The sequence below is a fragment of the Dasypus novemcinctus genome, chromosome 23 (assembly GCF_030445035.2).
Source record: "Dasypus novemcinctus isolate mDasNov1 chromosome 23, mDasNov1.1.hap2, whole genome shotgun sequence".
NCBI lineage: Eukaryota > Metazoa > Chordata > Mammalia > Cingulata > Dasypodidae > Dasypus > Dasypus novemcinctus.
Window position 1 is genome coordinate 27,022,559 of NC_080695.1, and position 13,665 is coordinate 27,036,223.

Sequence of the window (13,665 nt, forward strand, 5' to 3'; positions counted from 1 at the left end):
TATCATGAACCAAGTTAGTGAAGTGAAGGAGGAGATTAAGGATATTAAGAAAACATTGGGGGAACATAATGAAGAAATTGTAGACATACATAAAAAGGTAAACAGATTTGATGGTGATGAAGGCACAGTACAAGAAATCAAAAATATGCTGGAAGCACATAATAGCAGATTTGAATAGGCAGGGGAAAGAATTAATGATGTGGAAGACAACAAATCTGAAATCAAGCAAAGAGTAGAACAGATAGACAAAAAAATTAGAAAAAAAAAACACCCAGGGACTTAGGGGTTTGAAGAACAACACAAAATGCACAAACATATGCATTATAGGCATCCCAGAGGGAGAAGAGAAAGGTGACAGAAGGAGTGTGGGAGGAAATAATGACTGAAAAATTCCCAACCCTACTGAGGGAGATGTATGTTCATGTCCAGGAAGCACAGCACACCCCAAACAGTATAAATCCCAAGAGGCCTACTCCAAAAGATATGCTCACCAAACCATCCAATGCTCAAGACAAAGATAAAATACTGAAAGCAAGAGAAAAGAGAACCATCACATACTAGGGCAGCTCAATAAAATTTAGTGCTGATTTCTCATCTGAAGCCAAGGTGGCAAGAAGGCAGTGGTATGACATAGTTAAGGCGCTAAAAGAAAAAAATGTATAGCCAAGAATTTTCTATGCAACAAAGTTGGCATTCAAAGATGATGGAAAGTTCAAAGTATTCACAGGTAAACAGGTACTAAGAGAGAAGTCAGTAAGAAATCTGCCCTTCAAGAAATACTAAAGGGAGTTCTGCTGGTTGAAAGGAAAAAACATGAGAGAGTTGGAAGAAAGTGTAAGAACAAATAAGAAGACAAAATAGAAATAAAAACAACATATGACATACATAAACCCAATGAGAACATGGCTAAAGTAATTAATTCCTTGAGAGTAATAACACTGAATGTTAATGGGTTAAACTCACCTGTCAAAGGACACAGATTGGCAGAATGGGTAAGGAAATATGACCCATTTATATACTGTCTACAAGAAACCAACCTTACACCTAGGGATTCAAGGAGGCTGAATGTGAATGACTGGAAAAAAACAATCTTACAGGCAAACAATAACCAAAAAGGAGTGGTAGTAACTATACTAATATCAGACTTTAAATGCAAATCTATTGTAAGAGATAAAGACAGACACTATATATTAGTAAAAGGGGAAATCTTTCAAGAGGAAATAACAATCATAAACATCCATGCACCTAACCAGGGCACCTCAAAATACGTGAGGCAAACACTGGAAAATGAAGTGGAGAAGTAAATGCCTCTACAATTATAGTGAGTGACTTTAATATAACATTATCAACATTAGATAGAATATCTCAAAAGAGAATCAGTAAAGAAACAAAGAATTTGAATTATACATTAGAGGATCTGGACCTAATAGACATATACAGAACACTACACACAAATACAGCAGGATATACATTCTCCTCAAGTGCTCATGAATCATTCTCCAAGATAGATCACACACTAGATGACAGAGAAATCTCAATGCACTCAGAAATATTGAAATCATACAAAGTAATTTCTCTGACCACAATGGAAAGAAGCTAGAAATCCGTAAGGGCCAGAGAAACAGATTAGGCACAAAGATATGGAAGTTAAACAACACATTCCTAGACAAACAGTGGGCAAGGAGGAAATTTCAAAAGAAATCAGTACCTATATTGAAATGAATGAAAAAGACAACACAATGAAAATACCCTTAGCTAAAATAACTAGGAAAAAATATTGGGTATATGGGAGTCCCCTATATTGTATATGTGACTCTACTGTTATCTAAAAGTTTTTCAAAGACAAAATTAAAAATTAAAAGAAAAGGGTGTAGACACTGAGGAAGGAGTTGAAGAGATTGCCTTGCCAGTGTACTTGCAGAGCAACTCCTACTACTGTGATGAAAGGCAAAATGTTAAAAACAAAGTTTTATGATATTTTTCATTCTTTAATACTCCGTTTCATTTTTCACTTTGTTTTAGTTTTTCAAAGTTATTATACATTTTACTTCTAATCTTTAAACCTGTCAATACTATTTCATTTTCCTACTAATTGAGTTTGGCAATATATTAGACTTCATTTTTGGAGAAGTTTTGGATCACAGAAGGTTTCAAGTATGGCAAAGGGGAAGTGCACTGGTGTGGGATGTCATTGATGGGGGATGCATGGGCTTAGGGGTGTTTTCCAGGTCATGTATATAGGGTATACAGATATGTTCAGATGTTCATTGGATATTGTCATAGTGGATAGTTACACATGACAACTGAGGGAATGCTGAGTTCACATCCTGGGAAGCTCTCTTGCATTTCCCAATGGAACAGCAATAATCCCCCAAGTACAAGGGCAAAGACCATGAAGAAGGATGGTCCAATGATGGGTCTTTGGTACTGATGACTAAGCTTATGAGCCTGTGTGCTTGAAATTTCAACTAGGCCTAGACCCGCAGGGTGCCTAAGAGTTACCTCCTGAGATACTCCACGTTGCTCAAAGGTGGCCACTCTCTAAGCCACACTTAGCACATACATGCATTACTACCCATTCCCACCCCCCCATATGGGACATGACTCCTACAGATGAGCCTCACTGGTGCAGAGGGATTTCCACCAAGCACCAGCTGGTGATGCATCTAGAAGAAAACCTTGAATAAAAGGGGGAAATGGTAAAGACAAATGAGTTTTCATGGCTAAGGGACTTCAAAATGGGTCAGGAGGTCATCAGAGGAGTCACAATTACACACATCTCAGCATTATCACAGAGACACCCACAGCAGATACAACAGATACTGGTGCTCCTGAGGGCTATGGAGACACACAGGTTCCATGATCATGGCAGATGGCTCTGGAGTACATTCCCTTGCCAGTGGGGTCCTACTTTGGAATATGTGCTCCTGATTGTGATGGAGTTGGACTCAGCTGTGACCCCTCTCTGCATGCCTCTGTTGTCACTTTTACTGACCTGTGACTGGAGCTGGGGTTTGTGTATGCTCAGAAGACTTGAATTTCTGGACTATCCATGTGCTAGCTGGGTCCTGAGCCTCAACAGAGTTGCAACACCTACTCTCCAGTTCATTGGACTTACCCACGTCAGCTGAAAATATAAGTGGTTCCAGTATAACCCCCACCCCCCCACCCCACTCCTCCCACACCAACAACCTCCTTCATCATTGTAGCATACTCATCGCACTCAGTCAACACTTTTTGGAGTGCTGCACCACATGGATCATATTTTACCCTGTAGTTCACACTCTCCCCCAGTAATTCAGTGGGTTATGGCACGATACATAAAGTCCAGAATCTGACCCTGCAATACCATTTAGGACAACTCAAGGTCCCAAAATTGCCCCACATTACATCTCTTCTTCCCTCTCCCTGCCCTCAGCAACTGCTGTGGCCACTTTCTCCATCTCAATGCTACAATTTCTTCTATTACTAGTCACAATTGTTTTATACTAGAATACCAGTAAGTCCACTCTAATCCATATTTTTTTCCTCCATTCTGTGGACCCTGGGATGGTGATGTCCACTCCACCTCTAGATCAAGAGGGTGCTTAGATTCTGCATGGATGATGGATGCAATTCTGCTTGCAGTTGTTGGCACTCTTGATTCCCTGGTGTTGACCATCTTCACCTCCTTGTTAGCTGACCATGTTCATCTCCCTGTTAGTTGATCTGGGTAAGTCCAATGAACCAGTAAGTAGGAATTGAAACTCTGCTAAGTCTCAGGGCCCAGCTGGCACAAGGGCAGTCCAAAGATTCAAGTTCCCTGAGTATGTACCATCCCTAATGCTAATCACAAGTTCAGTAAAAGTGACAGAAGAGGCATGTATAGAAAGGTCACATCTGAGTCCAGCTCCATCACATGCAGGAGCACAAATTCCAAAGTAGGGCCCTCTGACATGGCACAGAACTCCAAATCCATCTGATGACCATATACCCTGTGGATCTCTGTAGCCTTCAGGAAAACCAGCACCTAGGGTTGTATCTATTTGTCTCTCTCTGGGGTCCTGCTGAGGTGTGCATAAGCATGACCCCACTGATGACCTCTTGACTCTTTTTGGAAGACTCTTAGCCATATAAACTCATTTATCTTTACCATTTCCCCCTTTTATTCAGGGCTTAAAAGCAGTTTTCAACACTTGACCCAACATTTAGGCTGAGATATTCTGCTGATCTAAGTTGGCCCTTTTATTCAAGGTCTCTTTCTAGTTGCATCACCAGGTAGTGATTGGTAGTAATCCCTCAGCACCAGGGAGGGTTATCCCCAGGAGTCACGTCCCATGCTGGGTGGAAGCTAATGCATTTACATGCTGAGTTTGGCTTAGAGAATGGCCAAATTTGAGCAACATGGTGGCTCTCATGAGGTAACACTTAGGCACCCTGCAGCTCTAGGCCTAGTTTATATTGCAGGCACACAAGCTCATAAGCATAGTCATTAGTATCAAGGGCTCATTATTGGACCATCCTTCCTTGTTGGTCTTTGCCATGGCACTTGGGGGATTATTGGTGTTCCATTGTGGAATGTAACAGAGCTCCCCTGGGTAGGAACTCAGCACTCCCTCAGTTGATGTTTGTAAATGTAACTACTATAAAATACCTAGCATGTATCAGAACATTTTTATGTCTCCTGTATACATGCCCTGGAGAATTTCGCCGCCCCCCTCATGTGCCCCCCATCAATAACACCCCACAACAGTGTTCCTCCCCTGCCATAGCTGAACCTCACTGTGGTCCAAAATTTCTTCAACAATGAAGCCTATTATATTGCCAAATCAATTAATAAGAACATGAAATATAGTGATGAGTTTAAAGTTTAGAAATAGAATACATAATTTAGAAATACTGAAATAAAGTAAAATAAATCAGTGTATTAATAAAATGAAAAATATTTTAAAGCTTTGTTTCAAACATTTTGCCTTTCTTCACTGTAATAGGTGTTGCCCTGTATGTACAGTGGCAAGGTACTTTCTTTCATTTCTTCCTCAGTGTCTACATCCTTTCTTTTCTCTAATTTTTAAATTTTGTCTTCAAAAAAGTTTTTGGTCATAGTAATTCACATATGGAGTTTGGGGGACTCCCATATATCCAACATCAAACCCTTTTCCCCTTTCTGCATCAATCATCTTTTTACATGTTCATATTGTATTTGCTGCAGCTGATGTACAGATTTTGAAACTTAGCTGTCAAACATGGTTCCATTTTGGTTTACATTATGATTTATATTTTAGACTACAAATTTCTAAATTTTTAGTTTCCTTATGTTTTACATTATGTTTTTTTAGCTTATAGACTTTTATACTCTTTTGGTGTAAGTTAACATGTCCTATATCCATCATTGCATGATCTTGTGGAGCATTTCCATTGCCTCCAGTTGTGCTGCTTCCATCTATTCTATATCTCTTTCCCCCTCCCTCAGGGCCCACAGTTACAATCAATTTCACTACTTGAGGGACCAGATTTATAGATACTGTAACAATCACAGCATTTTTTATTGAATTGGAAAAATTAACTATGAAATTTATTTGGAAGGGCAAGAGACCTCAAATAGGCAAATAAATATTGAAAGAGAAAAATGGAATCTGAGGAATCACACTACCTGACTTTAAAACAAGCTACAAAACTACAGTGATCAAAACTGCATGATATTGGCACAAGGATCGACAAACTGACCAATGGAAATGAAATGAGAGTTCTGATACAGATCCTTGCATTTACAGTTATCTGATATTCCACAAGGCCACCAATCCTACTCAGCTGGGAGAGAGTTTGTCAGAAAGTGAAAAGACACCCTATCCAAAGGAAGAAAATAGTCAGAAACCATATATCTGATAGAATCCTAATTTCCAGCATATATAAAGAAATCCTGTATCTTTATTTTGAGTTCTTATTTTCTTTTTTATTTAGTTCCCAAATGCGCACCCTGTATTGCAGATTTATCATAATATTCAATTCATGACTATAATACATGACTGATGCCACAGAAATAAAGAGTATCATAAGAGGATACTTTGAAAAATGGTATCATAGATACAATTTCTAGAAACACAAAGCAGCCTACATTGATGAAAGAAGTAGTTGATGTACTCAATGTACCAATCACATGTAACAAGATTGAATTAGTCATCAAAACCCTCCCAACTAAGAAGAGCCCAGGGCCAGAATTCACAGGTGAGTTCTATCAAACATCCCAGAAAGAACTAACACCAAACCTGCTTAAACTCTTCCAAAAAATAGACATGGAGTGAATGCTGTCTAACTCATTCTTTGGTGCAACATCATTCTAATACCAAAACCACACAGAGATGCCACAAGAAAGCAAAACTGTACAACAATCTCTCTAATGAACCCAGGTGCTTCAATATTGAACAAAATATTTGCTAATCATATTCAACAACATATCAAGTGAATTATATACCACGAACAAGTGGGTGTCATCCTTGATATGCAAGGATGGCTCAATGTGAGAAAATAAATCAATGTAATACACCACATTAACAGATCAAAAGAAAAAAAGCACATGATCATCTTTATAGATGCAGAAAAAGCATTCAACAAAGTACAGCCCCCTTTCCTGATAAAATCACTGCAAAGGATAAGAAAAGAAGGAAACTTCATCAACATGATAAAGAGTATATATTAAAAAACCCCAGCTAACTTTATATTCAATGTTGAAATCCTAAAAGCTTTCCCTGTAAGCTCTGTAACAAGACAAGGATGCCCACTGTCACTGCTCTTATTTAATATTGTGTTAGAAGTACTTGCTCAAGCTCTTAGGCAAAAGAAAGATATAAAATTCATCCAAATTGGAAAGGAAGACATAAAAAATTCACTATTTGAAGGTGACATGAACCTATACATAGAAAGCTGTAAGATACCTATAATGAAGCATCTAGAGCTTATAGATAAGTTCAGAAAAGTGGCAGGATATAAGATCAATGCACAAAAATCAGCACACCAATAATAAGCCTTCTGAGATGCAAATCAAGAAAAAAAATTCATGTCCAATAGTAACTAATAGAATTAAATACCTAGGAATAAACTTAACTAAAGATGTAAAGGACTCGTACACAAAACACTGCACACTGTTAAAGGAAATCAAAGGAGACCTAAATAAATGGGAGAATAACTGACTTTAAAACATACCACAAAGCTACAGTGGTCAAACTGCATGGTATTGGCACAAGGATGGACATAATAACCAATGGAACAGAACTGAGAGTTCTGACATTGATCCTCACATACACAGTCAATTGATATTCCAGAAGACCACCAAGTTCACTCAACTCAGAAAGAACTGCCTCTTCAATAAATGATGCTTGGAGAACTGGATATCTTTATCCAATATAATGGGAGTGGATCACCATCTCAAGCCCTATACAAAAATTAACTCAATATGGATCAAAGATCTAAATATAAGAGCCAACCCCATAAATCTCCTGGAAGATAATGTAGGGATGAATCTACAAGATCTTATGCTAGGAAATGTTTCCATACACTTTACAGCCAGAGCACAAGCAATGAAAGAAAAAATAGATAAATAAGACCTCCTCAAATTAAAAAGTTTTCCATTTCAAAGGAGTGTGTCAAGAAAGTGAAAAGGCAGCCTACTCAATGGGAGAAAATATTTGGTAACCATCTGTGGCAGTTTGATATCGTTTATGAATTCCAAAAATAGACATTGGGTTATGTTTGTAAACTGGTCTGTTCCTCTGGTCATGATTAAATTATGATTAGGACTTTGAATGGACCATACAAGTAGGAATTTTAGCCCTGCTACATTATTGGGCAGGGAATCTCAGAGAAAACAACATGGCAGAGAAGAGAGTTGGAGTTTTGATCCTGGAGCCCATGAAGCAAACACACAGAGATGCAGATATGTGAGAAAGGGGAGAAGTCTCCATTAAACACAGGCAGAGGCCTCAGGAATAGAGATGAGTCATTCACCTGATAGTCTTAGCTAGCCTTGAAATTAAAGAAGCTGAACCTGAAGAGAAACGAGCCCCATGAAGAGAGGAACTCAGGAAGCCTGAATAGATAAATGGGATCTCCTCAAATTAAACAGTTTTGCACTTCAAAGGAGTTTGTCAAGAAAGTGAAAAGGGAGCCTACTCAATGGGAGAAAATAGTAGCCATCTGTGGCAGGTTGATATTGCTTATGAATTCCAAAAATAGATATTGGATTATCATTATAAACTGGTCTGTTCCTCTGGACATGATTAAATTATGGTTAGGGCTTTGATTGGACCATGTCAGTAGGAAATTGAGTCCCACCCACTTAGTGGTCAGGGACTCTCAAAGAAAACAACATTGCAGAGAAGAGAGTTGGAGTTTTGATCCTAGAGGCCAGGAAGTAAACACAGAGAGAAGGAGATACAAGAGGAAAGGGAGAAGTCCCCATTGAACACAGGCAGAGGACTCAGGAAGAGAGAGGAGCTGTTCACCAGATAGTCTATGGCTGGCCTTGTGGAGAAAGTAGAGTAGCTGAGCCCAAAGAGAAATGAGCCCCAGGAAGAGAGAAACCCAGGAAGCCTGAACTTTTTTTTTCTTTTTTTTAATTTTATTTTTTATTGATTTTGTAATAATATTACATTAAAAATATATATATATGAGGTCCCTTTGAACCCTACCACCCCCACCCCACCTCTCCCCCCCGCCCCAGCAACACTCCTTCCCATTATCATGACATATCCATTGCATTTGGCAGGTACATCTTTGGGCACCTCTGCACCTCATGGTTAATGGTCCACATCATGGCCCATACTCTCCCCCATTCCATCCAGTGGGCCCTGTGAGGATTTACAATGTCTGGTGATTGCCCCTGAAGCACCATCCAGGGCAGCTCCATGTCCCAAAGACGCCTTCACCTCTCATCTCTTCCTGCCTTTCCCCATACCCATCAGTCATCATGTCCACTTTTCTCAATCCAATGCCACCTTTTCTATGTGGACATTTGGAAGCCTGAACTTTTGCAGACCTTGGCAGCCATATTGCTCCAACAAGTGGCAACAGACACTGGTGAGGGAAGCAACTTATGCTTTTTGACCCAGTAACTGTAAGCCTCTACCCCAAATAAATACCCTTTATAAAAACCAACAGATTTCTGATATTTTGCTTCAGCATCCATTTGGCTGACTAATACACCATCTATCTGATAGGTGCCTAATATCTAGCATATGTACAGAAATCCTACACCTTGAAAATAAAAAACAATCCTTTTAAAAAATGGTCAAGTGATTTGAATAGAAACACTTATCCAAAGAAGAAATACAAATGGCCTAAAACACATGAAAAGAAGTTCAAAAGCACTAGCTATTATGGAAATGCAAATCAATGAGATATCAAGTTACACCCAGTAGACTAGTGGCTATTAAAAAAACAGAGGACTGCAAGTGTTGGAGAGGATATAGAAGAAAGGGGACACTTATCCGCTGCTGGTGGGAATGTAGAATGGTGCAGCCTTTATGGAAGAGAGTTTGGAAGTTCCTCAGGAACCTAACTATAGAACTACCATATGACCCAGGAATCTCACTGTTGGGTATATATCCAGAAGAATGGAAAGCAGGGAAATGAATATGTACACCAATGTTCATGGCAGCATTATTCACCATTGCCAAAATTTGGAAGCAACTCAAATATCTATGAACAGATGAATGGATAAGCAACTTGTAGTATATACATATAATGTAATATTACTCAGCTAAAAGAAGAATGTAGTATTAACACACAGGATAACATGGATGAATCTTGAAGAACTTTTGTTGAGTGAAGTAAACCAGCAACTGAAGGACAAATATCATATGACCTCACTGATATGAATTAAGCAAATGGAGCAGACTCACAGAGCTAAAGCCTGGAAGACAAGTTATAAGAGACTGAAGAGGAATAAAAGGCTGTAAGTCAATACTCACAAAATCTATGATAAGCTGAAAAGTTGTAGTTGTGTTAGTGGATGGATGTGACAGTGGTTTAGTGATGTTATTGGATTCAGCTGTCCTGGTCTGTGAGGGGGATAGTGTGGGGAGGTTGGGTCGGACTATCCTTGGAACTGAGGGGAGGTTCAGGTGAAGGAGCAGGTGAACTCTGGGGATTTGCAGCTCTGTGGTTAAAACTACAATATTGGGAATGTTCTTTAGGCAAATATAGCAGGGAAGCATTACTGGTGAAGTTTGTTGAGTGTGTGTGGGGTGCATACAGGTCAGGGTACACCTGAGGCAGTCTTCTTTGGAATATGTAAGTGTTCATCTTTCATAGTATGTTATGTCAGTGGTGCAGACCCACACAATAAATTCTTATTTAAAGAAATTTTTTTCCTGGCTTCATCTTTGGAGAGGTTTTGGATAACAGGAGGGTCACAATGTGGCAAGGAAGGATCAGTAGTGTGGGGTGTTGGTGATGGGGGAGGCATGGGAGTGGGTTCATCTGGGGAATGCTTCTAATGCATATGAGTGTGTTTAAGTGTTCATGGGACATTGTCACAGTGGGTAGAGATCCACCCAACAACAGAAAGAATATTGAATTCCTTTCCTGGGGCATTCTGTTACATTTTCTAATAGCACAGCAATAAATCCCCAGTATAGGGGTGGTGTCTAGTAAGGGAGGAGGGACCACTGGGCTCTTGTTATTGATGATATTACATATGAACCTTTTCTTCTGATATTGAAATAGTCTAGTATTATATTTTGCTCAGGACTTACCTCTTGAGGGTCTCCTTGTTGCTCAATTGTGACCTCTCTCTAAGCCAAGCTCAGCATATAAACAAGCACACTACCTTCCTCCTCGCATAGGACATGACTCCCTGGGATAAGCCTCCCTGGTACTGAGGGATTATTACCAAGTGCCACCTAACAATGCACCTGGAAGAAGACCTTGATTATAAAGAGGAAATGGTAAATACAAATGAGTTTTTATGGCTAAGAGATTTCAAAGTCAGTCAGGGCATCATTCCAGAGGTTACAATTATCCACATCTCAGCAGGATCTCATACTGACTGCCACAGTAAATAGTGCTTCCAATAGTGGGACTCTTGAGGGATCTAGAGACATCCAGACACCATAATTGGGGCAGACAGCTCAGGAGTTTGGCACCACACCAGTGGGATTTACCTTGGAGTTTATACTCCCACATGTGACACAGTTGAACTCATTTGTTGTTTCCCTTCACATGGCTCTTCTGCCCCTTCTATTTGTACCTGTAGTTAGTACTATACTTGATAGGTGTATGTCTGAGAGACTTAAATCTTAGGTCCATCCATGTGTCAGTTGGGCCCTGAATCTCAGCAGAGTTGCAACACCTACCCTGCAATTCACTGGACTCAGCCAGGACAAATAATGTGGCAATGGTGATGGACAACGACCATTCCAAGGAACAAAGAGAGTCTACAACTGCAGGCAAGATAGCCCCAACCATCTTCCCCATGGGATCTAATACCTCTCAATTAGAGGTAGGGTGGGCATCACCATCCCAAAATCCTCAGGATTGGGGAATGAACAACTGACTAAATTAGAAATATAATTATTCTACTACAGACATTGTGATTCCAGCAGTGGAAGAACTTTATCATTGTTATAAAGGCAGTGGACACAGGAGTTCCTTGGTGGGAGTGTATAAATGTGCAGCTTCTGTGGAAGATGATTTGGCCATTCTTCTGGAAATTAATAAAGAACTGCCATATGATCTGACAATCCCAGTACTAGTAATACATTATTGAAAGTACAAAAAGGAAGGACACAAACATATATTTGCACACTGATGTTCATAGCAACATTATTCACAACTGCTAAAAGAGGGAAACAAACTAAGTGTCAGCTGATGAATGGATGTGGTATATTCATAAAATGGAATACTATTTCCACAGTAAGAAGAAATCAAATGGTGAAGAGCATGAAAAGATACAGAATCTTAAGGATAAAATGTTAAATGAAATAAGCCATAAACAAAAGGACCAATACTGTGTGGTCTCACCGATATGGATTAAATACCATCAGTAGACTTATGACATTGGACAGTGAAGTGCACGTTCGTGGGAGATGGCAGGTGGGATTAGAAGGGGGAGATGATGCTGGATATATGTAATATGTTTAATAAGGTCAAATATAAATATGTGTTAATGGATGGACTTGATGGTAACACAGTATGATGAGTGTATCAATCACTGATGATTTATGGATGTGATTATGGCTGAACCAAGTAGCCTAGGGAGGTTAATGTTAGTTGGAGGACAGCTGGAGGAAAATAGAGGGAATGTATAAGAATGCTTTTGGTGGTAGATGAAGATTGTGGTTAATAACATAAATACAGAAAATCCTTCTAGTACAAGGTGTTAAGAAGTGGGGATACATGAGCAAATATAACTAATAAATATAATTTATAGACTATAGTTAACAACAACACTGTAATTTTTTGTAGTAGAAACAGACGGCACTATATTAATGTCAAAGGTCAGAAAAGAATACGGGGTTTCATTTTCTGAGATATGAATATGATTAAGATGATGAATGTCATAATGTTTTTCCCTCCTTTTTTTTTCATTAATAATGAGAACTTGACTATGTCATTTAACTAATCTGTGTTCATCTGTGTATCTTTCTAAACACTAGAGAAACAATTGAATTAGTTGTTGAAATTAGATGTGATAAAAGTAAAAGAACTCTTTAGAAGTAATGCTTCCATAACCACCTGAGCTGTCCTTTTCTGTTATTTTATTTTATGAAATTAAAATAAAGTTTGAATAGAAAAAGAAAGTTAAAGTGAAATGAAGACCTTAAAATTGGGCACTCCATGGTAACTGGAGCACATGGTGTGGTATTAATTCAATCCTTTACCCAACACGTATTTATTGAACACCTAATATGTTCTGGGGACATTTTGAGATACTAAGGATACAGTACTTTGTAATGCTGACCAAGATGCTTATATTCTAGTGTGAGCAGAGATCCATAATCAAAAAAGTAAGGAATGTAGATTGTATGCCAGATAGTAAGAGCCATGGAGAAAATAATGCAACAGATTTTCTACGAAGTTCTAAAGGAGGTGCGAGTGCAGTTTTGCAGAGACCAGTGTAGAAAATTCTTCTTTGGAAGGCAGAATTTGTTCTAAAGGGGGCAATGAGGGAACCAAGCACCTGTTTGAAGGGAGAGCATTGCAGGCAGTAGGAGTCACAACCATCAGCAGAAGAGTGTCTGGTATTTTTGATGTATAGGGAGGTCGGTGTGTAGAAGCAGCAGGAGGGAGGGGCATGGCAGAGGTGACTGTGGGCAGTTCATGACCACTATAGTGCCTTAGGCCTTTATTATGAATATGATAGGGTGTGATTACACATAGCATGATACACCACAGACAGTGTCAACATGATGCCAATCTTAGAGCAAGACTAAAAAACAACTCAGCTACATTGGAAAAATCAGCATTAACTCAGGGCCTTCCTTCTAAGGGCAGCACATGACAAAGATTAAAGTCATCTCCTATTGGATATCATCAGCTGTTAGAGGTTGAACTGAGTCCCCACAGAAGATATGTTGAAGTCCTAATGCTGGTGTCCCAGAATGTGGAAGTATTTGGAAATAGTGTCATTACAGATGCAATTAGTTAAGATGAGGTCCTTCAGGAGAGGGGTGGGCCCTCCTGTCGCCT